Source organism: Sapajus apella, unplaced genomic scaffold (assembly GCF_009761245.1).
Source record: "Sapajus apella isolate SASKATOON/1434 unplaced genomic scaffold, GSC_monkey_1.0 scaffold57, whole genome shotgun sequence".
NCBI classification, from domain to species: domain Eukaryota; kingdom Metazoa; phylum Chordata; class Mammalia; order Primates; family Cebidae; genus Sapajus; species Sapajus apella.
The window spans coordinates 5,028,846-5,042,554 of record NW_022436997.1 but is presented as its reverse complement, the minus strand read 5'-3'; positions in this window follow the sequence as shown (position 1 = coordinate 5,042,554).

Sequence of the window (13,709 nt, the reverse complement as noted above, 5' to 3'; positions counted from 1 at the left end):
GGTGGAGGGAAAGCATTGTTGCTTAAACACCCTTATCTCGGACAATGTAGGCATATTTGTTTGTAAATATACATGTTATGTATGTGCTCATGTAAATAAATAAGTTTAAATATAATTTCCAAATGAACAACATGAGAAAAATTGTTGATTTTTGAGTGTGTCAAATAATGACTGCAAACAAGGTGTTTTGCAGCCGCCAGCAGTCAGTCCATCCCTGAAGCCACCCTGCCATCTAGTGGGGCGCTGCCCGAATGAACGCCTCTTCCAGCCACAGTCGGCCTCATTTACCCTCACAGCTGGAGACAGGGAAGTGGATTCTCCTAAATGTGTTAACTTAGCAGTGCTATATACTAGAAACAAATTAATATATAATTCTTCTGTGTCTTAAGGTCATTACTGTCAAAGCATAAATTAATAGAGCTATTCCAGTTAATTCATTTTGGCTTTTGCTTCTGCATGTCTGAGCACATATGTGAAAATAGGCCTCCCCTCCATGCTGAGGGGAAAGAAGGAAGGAGTCATAAAAGTAGCCTAGTCAAACAAGCAGATCTCTCTGACCTAAATGTGAGTCAGGAGCAAGGTCTTTCAAACGCTGCTGCTTTGCCCTTCTCACTTCTTGGAGTCCAGACTAACAAATCCTCAGAACAGCCAAGCTCAAAGAGGAGGGGGTGGTGGATGGACCCTTGGGAGTCTAGAAGGAGGTCAGGGGGCACTGTTATCAGAAGGTAGTATTTGGAAAAATGCCTGGTTCCACTTTCTAGGGTGAAGGAGATCCTGTTACAGGAAAATAAGGGCTCCCCTTTCTGACCAGGAGGTGGCATGTCCAAGCTCAACCTGACCAGCCTGGTTGCAGAAGAGATTGTGAGAATGGTCACCTGCCCTTATTCAAAAGGTGGCTGCATCTTTATCACCACTCCCCAAATCAGTGGGTTTCCAGATCACATACAGAAGTACACAGCAATGCTCTCCTACTACGAGAAGAAACAAAAAAACCCACCGCAATAAAAGGGAATACCAAGGTGTGTGGGGGAAGATGAAATTTTCCCCCACCCGATTTCAGTTCTTTTCAGAACCCATAGGGGTAGAAGTGCTTGAAGAATGAACTACACCTACTACTGTTTGCCCCTTTTGGTCTATTCCAAGATTCTGATAACAATCTGAAATTCCACCTTTATCTGAAGTAAATCTCAAACAACCAGGGTTAGATGTAGATTTGAACATCAGATCATCCTAGATTTTAATTTTCATCAGGAGTTATTGTCATGCGTATAAATTCTGTATTCTCAAACAAAAATATCTAAAAATGCCTTCAGGCTTCTGCTGCTAATGAAACAATGTTCTCTTGATCTCTCTCTCTCTCTCTCTCTCTCTCTCTCTCTGTGTGTGTGTGTGTGTGTGTGTGTGTGCAGCACACACCTGTGTGTGTCCTGAGAGAGCTGGGGGAAAAGGGAGGGAGTGCCTTTGTATGTCTGTCCTGATAAGAATTGCTTGACAATCACCCTAGAGAAGCATTTCTGGGGTCAGAACCGTATCTTCTTCCAGCATCACTGCAAAATGTATTAACCAAAGCAGCATACAATACTACTGATAATGCAAATGCTGTAAGAGAAAATTCTCCACCAACACTGCAGTTCCTCCTAATCTAGTTACAAAAAAAAAAGATTGACTCACATAAAACAAAAATAGGCAATGATGCAAAACATGTCAAAACAAAATTTCAGAACCTTAACTATGCCTCTGAATCACCTGCAAGACTTCATACAAGTGCAGATCAGGCCACCCAAAATCACAATCTCTGGGTGCAGCTTCTCTATTTTTGCAAAGTTCCACAGCTAATTCTGATGTGGAGTGAAGTTGAAAGCAAATGACTCAAAATTTAAAAATAAAAATAAAAAATAAAAAGATTCTTGCATGGGTGATTCTTTTGAGCAGCCAGAAATGAGAACAAGCATATAAAATGCTATTGCAGATGGTGTGGCAGGACCTTAGCCACTGTGGGTGGTTGAGAGGAGAAACCAATGAGAGAGGGGGTTAGCACGGACACAAGAAAGTGTCCTGGAGAGGGATCACCTTCAAGAATGGCTGGGACATACGTAGAGCAAGAACCTAGAGGAAGGTATTCCAGGTGAGGATATCAGCACTTTTGCTAGAAAACACAGTGCAAGTTCTAAGGACCACAGAGGTCTGCCTGGTAAGACTAAATAAGTATCTTGGAGAACGGGGAGTGCTGCTCACTTCTGAGCCAGAAAATAGCCAATGAAATAGCTATCGAAATAAAAAGAAGTAAGTACCAAGCAGTCTCAAATATGGTCCATGTTCTGTATCAACAAATGTCCACGTTTCTCTTTTGTCCAAGGCCTCCCTGATTGCCCCACTTCTGCATATGCTGAATCTCTAAGAAGCACATGGTTGGTTTTTCCCATTGTGCTGCTACCCGAGAGTTAAAGATTTCCACTTATGAGTAAGATAATGCACTCAGCTGCATTAAGCAGACAATTAATTTATCCCCTTGGCTGCCCAGTACCCATTCTTAATGTACTTAAAAAAGGAAATAATGCTTACCTAGCTTTAACTTGCACAGTGTCTGGAAGGAAAAAGGCATGCAGGAGATAAGACTAAAATCACTGCACTGAGAATCACCCTGATCATCAGTGGATCATCATGTCAAATATAACTTCATAATATTGTTACAGAGACATCAGAGCAGATGGGTAAGAAAGTGTCATGTGAGGAAGTGGAGTGTTATTACTTCATTTCATCTTCCAATATTGAAATTATAAAATGCCTGAAATTCAGCAGGGTGACCAGTATATCATCCCCTGAGAAATGCCAGGCTTTCAAGTGTCTGAGGTAATCAAAGATACCACATAAATGTGTCCAAGATAAACATGGCTTCATCTTGATTCATGAAAATTTGGTCTGTTCAAGTGGGATTGCAAACAGTCCACATCTTAATTGAAAGGACATAGTGATCTAGTTGGCTAGGGAGTTGGAATGTTCCAGAAGAAATGCTATGTATCCTGGTTGGCATAATACTTTTCTATATGAGAACAGAGGCTACAAGATGATGGTCTCACAAGATTCCTATTAGCTCTTCAATACATAGTTCTGAATCATTTAAACTTTTAATGGACTCCTATACTCTGCATGGTATAAACTTCTTAAGAGGAGATTCAAAGCTCTTAATCATTTAGCTGAAATCTAATCAGGCAAACTTTTTTCACCCTGTCCTCACATGTAAATTCTGTTCCAGTCACATTGATCTGCATGATGCCCCCTGAAGACACATTTCTGAAATTTTCCCCCATACATTGCACAAGACTGGCCATCGACTACAACATTTTATCATAAAAAAAATTGTAACAATAAAAAATAACATTTTATCCACCAAACAAAATCTTCCTCAGCATCCAAGTTGGTTTCTTCCTCTCCCATGGAGTCTTCCTTGAAAGTCTCATTATGAAATATCTTCTTCTGAGGATTGACAGTGCTTGATATCTCCACTGCCATATCACACACTACATTATATGGATAATTATCTGTCTATGTGAATAGGCCTTTCTTCCTTTCTAAATGACAATTTCATAAGATCAACATCTGTGTTTTAAAACTTTCACCCTTTTATAGAATCTGGTACAGAGCCTGCCCTAGACTTAATGCACAACAAGGTCAAGAATCAGGTTATGTGTTCACTACTGTATTCCTAGACCTTGGCATAGAATCTAGGGACATATGGAAAGGAGAACAGAGCTTCTCCCTTTGAATTTCTCAAATAGAAAGAACATCTGATCCTCTCTACTCTGAAGTACAGACCACATTAGATAAATGTCAGGAGAATGGAAGTATCTACAAGTTATTTTAAGTATGTTAAGAAAGAAAACCCCATTCATCCTTTAAAGAGAAAAACAAACATTATAAACTCTCTTATGGTGAATTTCTATTTGGTTAACAATCTCCAATGAAATATAGAGATAAAACTTGAAAATAATACAGAAATATAAAATTAAGAATAGTTCAAGTTGTGAGATTTATTCAATAATTGCATTTGATCTTTGGGTGTTTATTTTTTTAAGTGAAATAGTAGTTCATAACCTACTAAAAATTACTCTATCAACTAATCACTGTTCATGGGATCTATCCTATACTGGGGACTGATTATAAAATTCATAATCTTTGTATGTACACTGAGAACAGCCTCTATAGGAAAAAAAAAAAAAAGGAGTGAGGACAATAATTTTTGTGTGTGAAAAGTTGAAAGAAATACTCTAAAATTGGGCTCACCTTTGCCCCAGTCACCAACCATGACGGCTTTCAACATACTTCTTACAAAGAGTATCAGCATGGATTTTGTTGCATCTTTGGTAACTATGTAAATGAGAAATTTTATGTAACCCACAATAAAGGCAAAGCCATGGCATAGTAATGTACTTTTAAAAAACCTATCCATACCTCTTTCACTGCCAGAAATGAATTTCTGAAAGCAGGTATACTCATGATCAGCGGGTCTGCAAACCAAGACATCGGTTATGAAGGGCTGCAATGCATTAGAGAAGGCAACGATGCTAAAATCTAAAATTGAGAAGTTCTTATCACATTTTAGATCTCCAAAACAAAAAAGAACACCTGCTTCTTAGCCCCTTTCCCTTCTCCCACTCTCTCCCAACCTCCGCACACTGGATAAAGAATTTGTAATGTTGCCAACCTTGCCACTTAATGATCTGGATGCATCTACATAATGGCCTCCTGATACTGGCCATTATAAATGAGATTCACGTTATTTATAAATTAGCTCTCTTGTTCTGCATATTCCTGAGTTTTTCATCATTAAGGAGCAGAAATGCTTCTCAACAAAAGGCCCAAGTACTACGGCGATAGACACAATAGTAACGCTTAGATACACAGATAGGCATGTTTCCGTTTTGGTCTTTTGTATCCATCTTCACTCGTCCCAGATATGCCATTTTCTGATTCTCAGGGTGTAGAATGTTTTGAAATACATTTGCGTATTCATGGATTGTTGGCTGTATTCACATTTTTATATTCAGCTAATATTTAAATGTATTTAGGAAACAGGCCTCAATTTAGATTTGCAATGTGGTATGAAATATCATAAAGGGAAATCACTTTCAGGCTGTTAGATCTGGTGCAGCTGGGGAGATAGAGAGGTTCGAAACATCTGTCAGCCCACAACATTTTCACAACCCTTTCCACACTCAACAACACTGAGCAATACGGCTGCTAACCCAGAAAACACAAAGAACTGTAGAAAAGCTAGAGCAAGAGAAGAAATATGATTTTCAACAATTTTATTTAAAATCCATTCCATTCACAGGCCAGGTTCTTTTGTACAGACTAATAATGTCCAGGTATGGGCCTGTATCTGTGTCAATTTTAAGACTGGTTTAGTCTGTGGCTGAGAAAGACAGTGAAGGACTTCCTTTAAGGAGGAAATACAGGAAGAAATGTTTCAAGGGAAGCAAGCTATTTTGAGAAGGTATCCAGTGCCGTCATCAGCACCTTAAACATGAGCTCTCAGTTCCTTATTTGCCTGTAGGCAATTAGCCCAGTGCATTCATGTACAGAGCAAGCAAGATCTAACCCATGTAAAAGTAGAGGTCCCAACTTTACATGTGTTATATATCCTGTGGCCTCAGGCTAAGCTCCTTATCCCAGTTAGTCATCTTGCAAAGTTAGTTGGGCAGGAGCACAATCCAATTCTACTGCTGTCAGAATAGTCTATTGATACAGAGATGGCATCTCCTGTCTGTAAAAGAGTCTAAATGTCTCCCTTTTATAGAGAACAAAGTGTCCTAACAGAACACTACTCATGGGTAGTAGTTAGTAAAGTTTTGACAATGATGTTGATTATGATAGAAGTGATGATGGTATTGATGAAAACAAAGATGAAGCTTTTTTTCCCCAAGGTTCCCATCAGCAAAAAGCAAGCAATTTCTTTGTGGTCCTTCCCAAAAATAAAACAAGCAAAACACACACACACAAAAACAAAAACAGAAAGCTTTTTTTATGCTGTCTGTATTGTCAACATGTTTGTGTATGTGCATACACACACATATGTGTGCCTACTGATAAGGAACTAAACGAAATTAACAGCTGAGATTGGTCAAAGCACCTGAGTTCCAGCTGTGGCTAAAATAAATGGCACCTTGTTCCACTCTCATGATATAGCTATGGCTCAAAGTCAGACAATGAAGTCACTGTCTGTCTCCGGCAAAATTTACATTGATTAGAGAAGCAATCACTCAACAAACATCCCTGGCTAACTCATATGATTCTGGAGACACATAATCTATATTCATAAAGCATGTTATGATAATTAAATATCAGGTTCTAGGACAGTACAAGATACAATTAATCATTGAGAAAAACAAAGAATCTCCATTCAGCTAGATGTACAGCACAGGTGAGGAGAGAGGGAGACTTAGGGAGATTTTAAATCCACTTCACAAATCCATCCAGGGAAGTGAGTTTGAAGCACTCTAATTTACTATATAACGCCCTTTTTAGAAGCAACAACTTGGAATCAGCTAATAGATTACAAACTGAGAACAGAGAGTCAATCTCGTAACAAGCCATTTCAACACAGAAGATTCAAGATTTCACTCAATAGAAACCAAAATAAAAATTAGCAGTGCCACTATTTATATTAATCATAAAATAACTCAATAGTTATTTTGCTTTGAATATGGCAATTGTTTCCTTAACCCAATTTTTAAATCAGGGATTATGTGTTGTATTTCTTTTGTACCAAACCAACATTTAGCACAGTGCCTTGCAATGAGTAGGTACTCAATAAATTTCTGTTAATTGATAGCTTGACTAGTATTCTTGACACGCGACTCTTATTATTATAACATTACCATACATACACACACAGACACACACACACCCCAATTGTCACTGACTCCCTATTAGCTGTAAAATAGTCTGAGCCTTTGAGCTCATTCCACACCTTGTAACTGAGCCCAAACTGACATTTCTAACTTTAATTTCGGGCTATGCCCCCATACAGCTCACAGTTTTCTATTTATGTGCCACACTTCCTGGCATTTCTTGGTTCTGTTTGTTTTCTTTATATGAAATATTCCTTTTCTCATCACTTAATATTTTCCCTGGTCAAATGTTACTTCCTTCATGTGCCCTTCCCTATTTCTCCCTGAGACTCCCAACTTTAAACAATTACCACCTTCCTTGAACCTTCACAGAATATTAGACATATTTTTCACATGGATTCTCACATTATGCAGAGTCATACTTGTGTTTGTCATATTTACCCTGCCATTCTGTAAATTCTCTGAGAATAAGACCTCAGAAAGTTTGATTCATCTTTGAAAATCCCTAGGCTTTTAGCATCTTTGAAACTCCTAAGGCCCTTAACACAGAGAGGCTCCCAGTAGATATTTGCTGAATTAATTTGCTGTTGATTAATTTATTTATAGAAGAAGTAAAAATCCTGGATAGCAATTCTGATGAAGTAAATAAAAATGATCTCTTCCCTTTGATACAAAGTATTACAATCATATTCTGAGTTGTTCTGAATGGTGATTTAGCTTGAGAGGCATTTACTCAATACTATGTTTAGTAACTTTAAAGAGTCATCCTAGCCGCAGCAGACTCATTTACATCCTAACACACACTCCTCTCATTTCCTACACACCCCACCTCACCTGGTATTTTATGGTTTTTCCTTCTTCACGTCATTCACCCAACTTCCTTCCTATCTGGTCTCACACATGTTCTAACCTTTTGCTCTTTGGTTGACCATGTAATTAAGTAGCTCATAACCTGGTTAGCATTTTGGCAACAGTTTTGTCTCCTCAGTTTGACCCAACCCAGTGGCTGATTGACTTCCAAAGAAAATTTTTAAAATCATAGGTTCACTCCCAATATGCATGAGTTATCAGTGTTCTGCTTCCTGGCAGAGAAAGGAAAACAAAGGCAAAAAATACAAAAGGCACTTCCAACATAGGTAGTCATTTTTACATCTGGTGGGGGGAAATCTACCCCTTCAAAACCACACACATATTGTGCTTAGAAGGTGCCTCATAGTTTCCAAAATTTCTAGATTTGGGGAGGATATATGACTATTTTTATTTCCAGGAAGACTTTCCAGAAGTGACAGACTGACGTCTACATGAGGATGACCGTATATTATTCATCACCACATCCTGCCTGTCTAGTGCAAATCCTATAATACAACGGGTCCTCTGTGAATATTTGATGAATGGGTTTATTTATAAATGCATGCACAACTTTCCTCTGTAGTCCCTCACATAAACGAAGCTGGTCCAACTGGTCCCAACATTTCCTTCTCCTGATGAGCTCTCTAAGAGTTCTATGACAACTCTACGATCTGTCTGTGACTCACTCCTCACAGACAGATATTGCCTTACATGAAACGAGAAAATGTTGAACAAAGAAGAGAGAACACAGGAGGAGAGGGCTTAGAAAAGAGACAAGGAAAAAAAATATATATAGAAAGCCATAAAAATGCCTCTATTTGCACAGAAATGTGCTACATTTTGCAATGATCTTTTGTATGCATTTTCTCAATTGAGTTTCTTCATGCTTCAGCAAGGCAGTCAAAGTAGGTATCATCCCCACCTCACCACTGTAGCTCCATGAACACAGTACATGTTATGTTACAGATAAGAAACCTAATGTCTACAGAGAGGATGCAGCTACTGGGTCACAGATCTCCTAATTCCAGCCTCCAAATCAGTGTCTGAAGTAAGCTTATTTTTTGGCTGTAAATCTGACTATAAATCATTGTGCTAAACAGATATACCATGTGGAACATTCTCAGCTCATCTCTTTCCAGTTCCTCTTTTTTCCTCTAAGTCTAGATAGATGAGGGTTTCAAAACAAACACCACACATCCTTCCCTGAAATACTCAATTTTCCTTACATCCAAGAATCTTTTCATTTGTCTTGCCTGTCAATTCTGAGGCAATGACCCCCCACTTCTACCCCATGTACTCCCAGTTACTTGGCTCATTTGTTGGGAATGAATAATTGAGTCCAATTACTACACCCATGGCTAAGCAAGTTCTGAGCAATCCCAGTGAAGTGCTTGTAGCCTGGCAGTCAAGCGCTGTCTTTAGCAAAGTGTGGTCAAAAAGTGTTTGGTTAAATCAGGCAGAGAAAATGCCTGCTTTCCACAAGAGTGCTGTGTTCTCCAAAAGAAATTTCTGAGGAATTCTCCTCAAACCGTACTGAGAGAAGAGTTTAGGTTCTTTGCCTTGCATCCTTTTTGTAATTGCTCTGTGATGCCTAGTGGGCAGCAGCAAGTGGAAGAAACACTTGAGGGTGGTCTTAGAGTCCAGGGTCTTGGTTCCTGGTCTTGAGCCTCACTGTTACTAATTAGGAGATCCTGGTTGTTCAAGGTATGGGCCTGGATAGGGATGCCCATATGACCCTTCTGCCAAAACAAAGACCCTCCCCTTCCAGGGCTATAGCCCACCTTAGCAAGCAAGAGTGGCTGGCATTCAGTCCCTGCTTAGCCACTGCCAGGCACTTTTGCTCAGAGTACACACACTCCCACCACAGGAGGTAGCCTTGCCTGGTTGTCCTTCACCAAGCTACCCTCTGTTGCTGGGGCTGGAGTGCAAGTGGCATGATCTAGGCTCACTGCAACCTCCACCTCCCAGGTTCAAGCAATTCTCTTGCCTCAGCCTCCCGAGAAGTTGGGACTACAGGCATGAACTATTACACCTGGTTAATTTTTGTATTTTTAGTAGAAATGAGGTTTCACCATGTTGGCCAGGCTGGTCTTGAACTCCTGACCTCGTGATCCAGCCACCTTGGCCTCCCAAAGTTCTGGGATTACAGATGTGAAATTCACCAGGCCCACCCCAAGCTACCCTTTTACAACTTCAAGCACACCCAGATGGCTCTAGGAGCCTCTGGTATTGTAATGATAAATGAGAAAATTCCTCCTGATCTCTCCTTTCCAATCCTCCTCCCCTCTTTGCTGGCAGCATGTTTCAGACCCCCTCAGCTATGCCCAACTCATCTGGCCCCATTTAAACTTGGCATCAAAAAGTATGCTATTCCAGACTGCCAATTTTTACCCCCAGTTTTCAGGCTCTGGATATCACTGCTAATTTTTATTCCCAGTTTCCAGGCTCTTCAGTACATAGCACTTCACTCCTTTCAAACAGCTGAGGATCTCTTTATCCAATGCTTAGGCCAATGGGAGAGAGATCAAATTCCGGAGAGATGGAGGGGATAAAGGAATGAAGGAAGAAGAAGTGGAAGGGGAGAAGAAAGCTAAAGGAAACAAGGAGAAGGGAGAAAGGAGAGGAAAATATGTTGGGTGAATGATGCTTAATTTGATACAAAGGTAAGTTGTCATTGAAAGTACCCGATGTCTTCATTTGCCACAGCTAAGATTTAAAAGACAGAAATTCAATTTAGTTGTTCTTTCCTCTAATAAAAAAAAATATGGTTTATCCCAATGGGAAAATGTGTTTCTTTCTGCCAATAAGTGTCAGCACCTAATCTGAAGCCTTCGATAAAACAACGTCATTAAATAATTTAACATGGGAAAAAGCCACTGATGTCCGTGAAATAATGTATAGATTTCAGATGGATCAAACTTTCAAATGGAAAAAACAAAGTATAAGAAATGAGTCTTGCGAAATAAAAAGGCATCTGCCACCAAACAAAAAGGAAATGCATCAGGCCTACAGCACTGGAAGTAGCCACAACAAACCTCTACACTAGCACAGCATTGAATTAAAGCACACAACAGACTTCTCTCACTGCTCTGAGAAAAATGTGCAGAACAGAGAGCATGCAGAATAAAACCTGGGGACCGAATCAAATTGATTATTTTTGCCCCAGAATACAAACCTGTACATTCAGTGAGATCTCTCAGAAATGTCCATAGAGGGTGGTCACCATATGGGGGTGTCCTCCAGGATTTCCAGAATAAGAGAGAAAGAATCTGGACTAGATCTTAGCAGACTAATGTTCTAACTCAAGTTTGCCACTAACTAAAACATAGTCTATTTAAGGTATTTATTCCCGAAGGATTTTCATTTTTTTCCATTGGTAAATTTTGATGATGGTACTTTAAAAACCATAAAAGCGTCATGGAAACACACAGTGAAGTTGCCCTCTGCACAAAACCTTCCTCTCGTTACTCATTTACTTATCCTTTCACTCATTGATGTCTCATCAACAGCAGCAATGCAATTATCTCTACTAACTCTGAAGAGACCTATTCCCTTCAACACCCCCATAAAATGGTCTATAGAACAAAAGGTTTGAGGACCACTCACTCTGGAGCTCTCTCATTCCTTCCCTCCATTAGTACCCCTATTAATCATCTAGGCCAGTGGTTTTCTACTCAAGCTGAGCATTAACATCACCAGAGGGAGCTAGAAAAAATTAAACAAAACACAGCAAAACAACGACAACAACAACAAAAAGGAAAACACTGATGCCTGAGTTGCACTTCACACCAATTAAATCAGAATCTCTATGCATTGGCACGGGCTTTCATATTTTTTCAAGCTTCCAAGGTGATATTAATATGTAGTCAGTGTTGAGCACCACTGCTTCAGATATACCATTGCAGTTCACTGATAGAAACACGTTTGACTAGTCCCTTCAAATCAAAAGGCAAATCAAAGGTGGACATGAAGAATCTTGTCATAAATAAAAACTGTACATTTAGAACAAAGCAGCTAGGACAGACAATAGGGAGAAAAGTTAAAGTTATTAAAACTCTAATCACTATCATCTGCCTTATGATTGCAGAAAGACTCATCTAGCATAGCTTCAATTTTTGCAATCTTTGGATCAGCCTTTTATAGGCATTACCCAAAGTTGAGATAGTGTGCAAATAATACGTGATTTCATGGTTATAGTTTTCCCAAACAGGACCTGGGAAGTAGATAAATACAAACTTCCTTAAATGGCACAGGAAAATCAGTGCAGCCCTCTGAAAACAAAACAAAACAGGCTTTGGAATGGACAGAAGTAGTTTTGAATTCACTCTGCCACTGTCCAGCTAAGTGACCCCTTGTACAAGTCATTTTACTTTTAGCTGAGCCTTAGCTTCCTTATTTTTAAAAAGGGGATAACAATAACTGCTTTCAAGTATTATGAAAATGAGAGATAAATAGAGACCCTACATGTCAAGAGCACAATTAAATGTTGATGATTAGAAAGATGTTGATAATCACCATCATGACAGAAAATTGCTGGAAAAACAATGTACTGTAAAATCGATCAGCTTCCTGTAAGAAATCATATATGTGGCATTACAGTGTTTCATCAAAAAAATAGATACACAAGGGAAATGTGAACGTTTATAAAGTTACTTGAAATTATAAACCTTAGATGAAAGTTGAAAAATTCAGTTGGTTGTACATAAAACTAATATCTGGACATCTGGGAGCTACCATAGGCTTTGTGTTTGCAGGTACTTTCACATTTAAAAGATACAACAAAGCTTTTAATCATTAGTTAAATACCCAGATGATCATAGCAGGTATTTTTGGCAACAACAAAAAAAAACTATTTCAGTCGTTTTTCTCCATTTCCATTCCATACCTCACGTAGCCAAACGCTACGTTTCCCAGCTTTCTCATCAACTAAGGAAGAAGCAAGACTTTTGGGCCTAATCTTGGCATTCTCTTTTCTCTTATTTTTCTAACTTGATTGTGGGTATAATGGCTAATGTCAGCTTGAAACAATAAGGGAAAAGCTAAGAGAATCACAGAGAAATCAATCCCAGCATCACTAAACCACTGACCCTAGACCTGCTTAACTCTAGATATTTTGTTGTGTGAGAAAAATTCAACTCTATTTGCATAATAAGCATCCGTAATCAAGTTTTGTACTATTTGTAACTGAATACAGTGGTCACTGACAGAGTGTAATTGACTAAATCTAAAAAATTCACAACTTTGGGTAGCCATCACCCACAGATCTCAAAATCGATAGAGTTGAACACATAACATTAACCTATACATCAAAGAAAGGACCTTTTCTACAAGGAAAGCAGAAATGAATTGGAAACTGTTTGTGAAATGCAAAGCAAGCTGTACTAAGAGAGAAAAGGCATGCTCTCCAGCTTTGGATCCAGCACCAAATCACAGGCTGCTGTTAGCCTATGTGCTCAGGACAACAATCTTTCATCCTGATATGTAAAGCCTTTCCTCATCTGAGACTTTTTACTTGATTTTGGTATAATCAGGGTTTCCCAGCTGACACTTGTGCATACCATGACTTTTCATGCCTTCGAGTTTATTCCTACCTTTCTCATCCGGATGAATGTCCCACCTCGGATCTCTCCATCAGTTTAAACTATACATATTTTTCTCATGTTATGCCTCCTCCATGACGATATTCCTGATTTCTCAAAAGCATAATACTCTCTTCTTTTAGTTTTTAATTAAAAACACATTTATGAGTGTGCATGCATACAGATTCACACACATACACACACAAAGTCTTCCACTTTTGTCATACATCTAAACTTGCTTTCCCCAGGTTGTGACTTTATAAAAAGGCAGTGCCCACCATATACTCAGCATCTCCACTCTTACTGCCCAGACTTATCGTTGGATCTGCACTAAAGTTAATGAAAAACGTTGAGGACTCTCAGGCAATTATCAGAATTGTTATGGAATCTTCAGAAGACACCACCCCTGCCTTTGTCTAATACCTCTGTT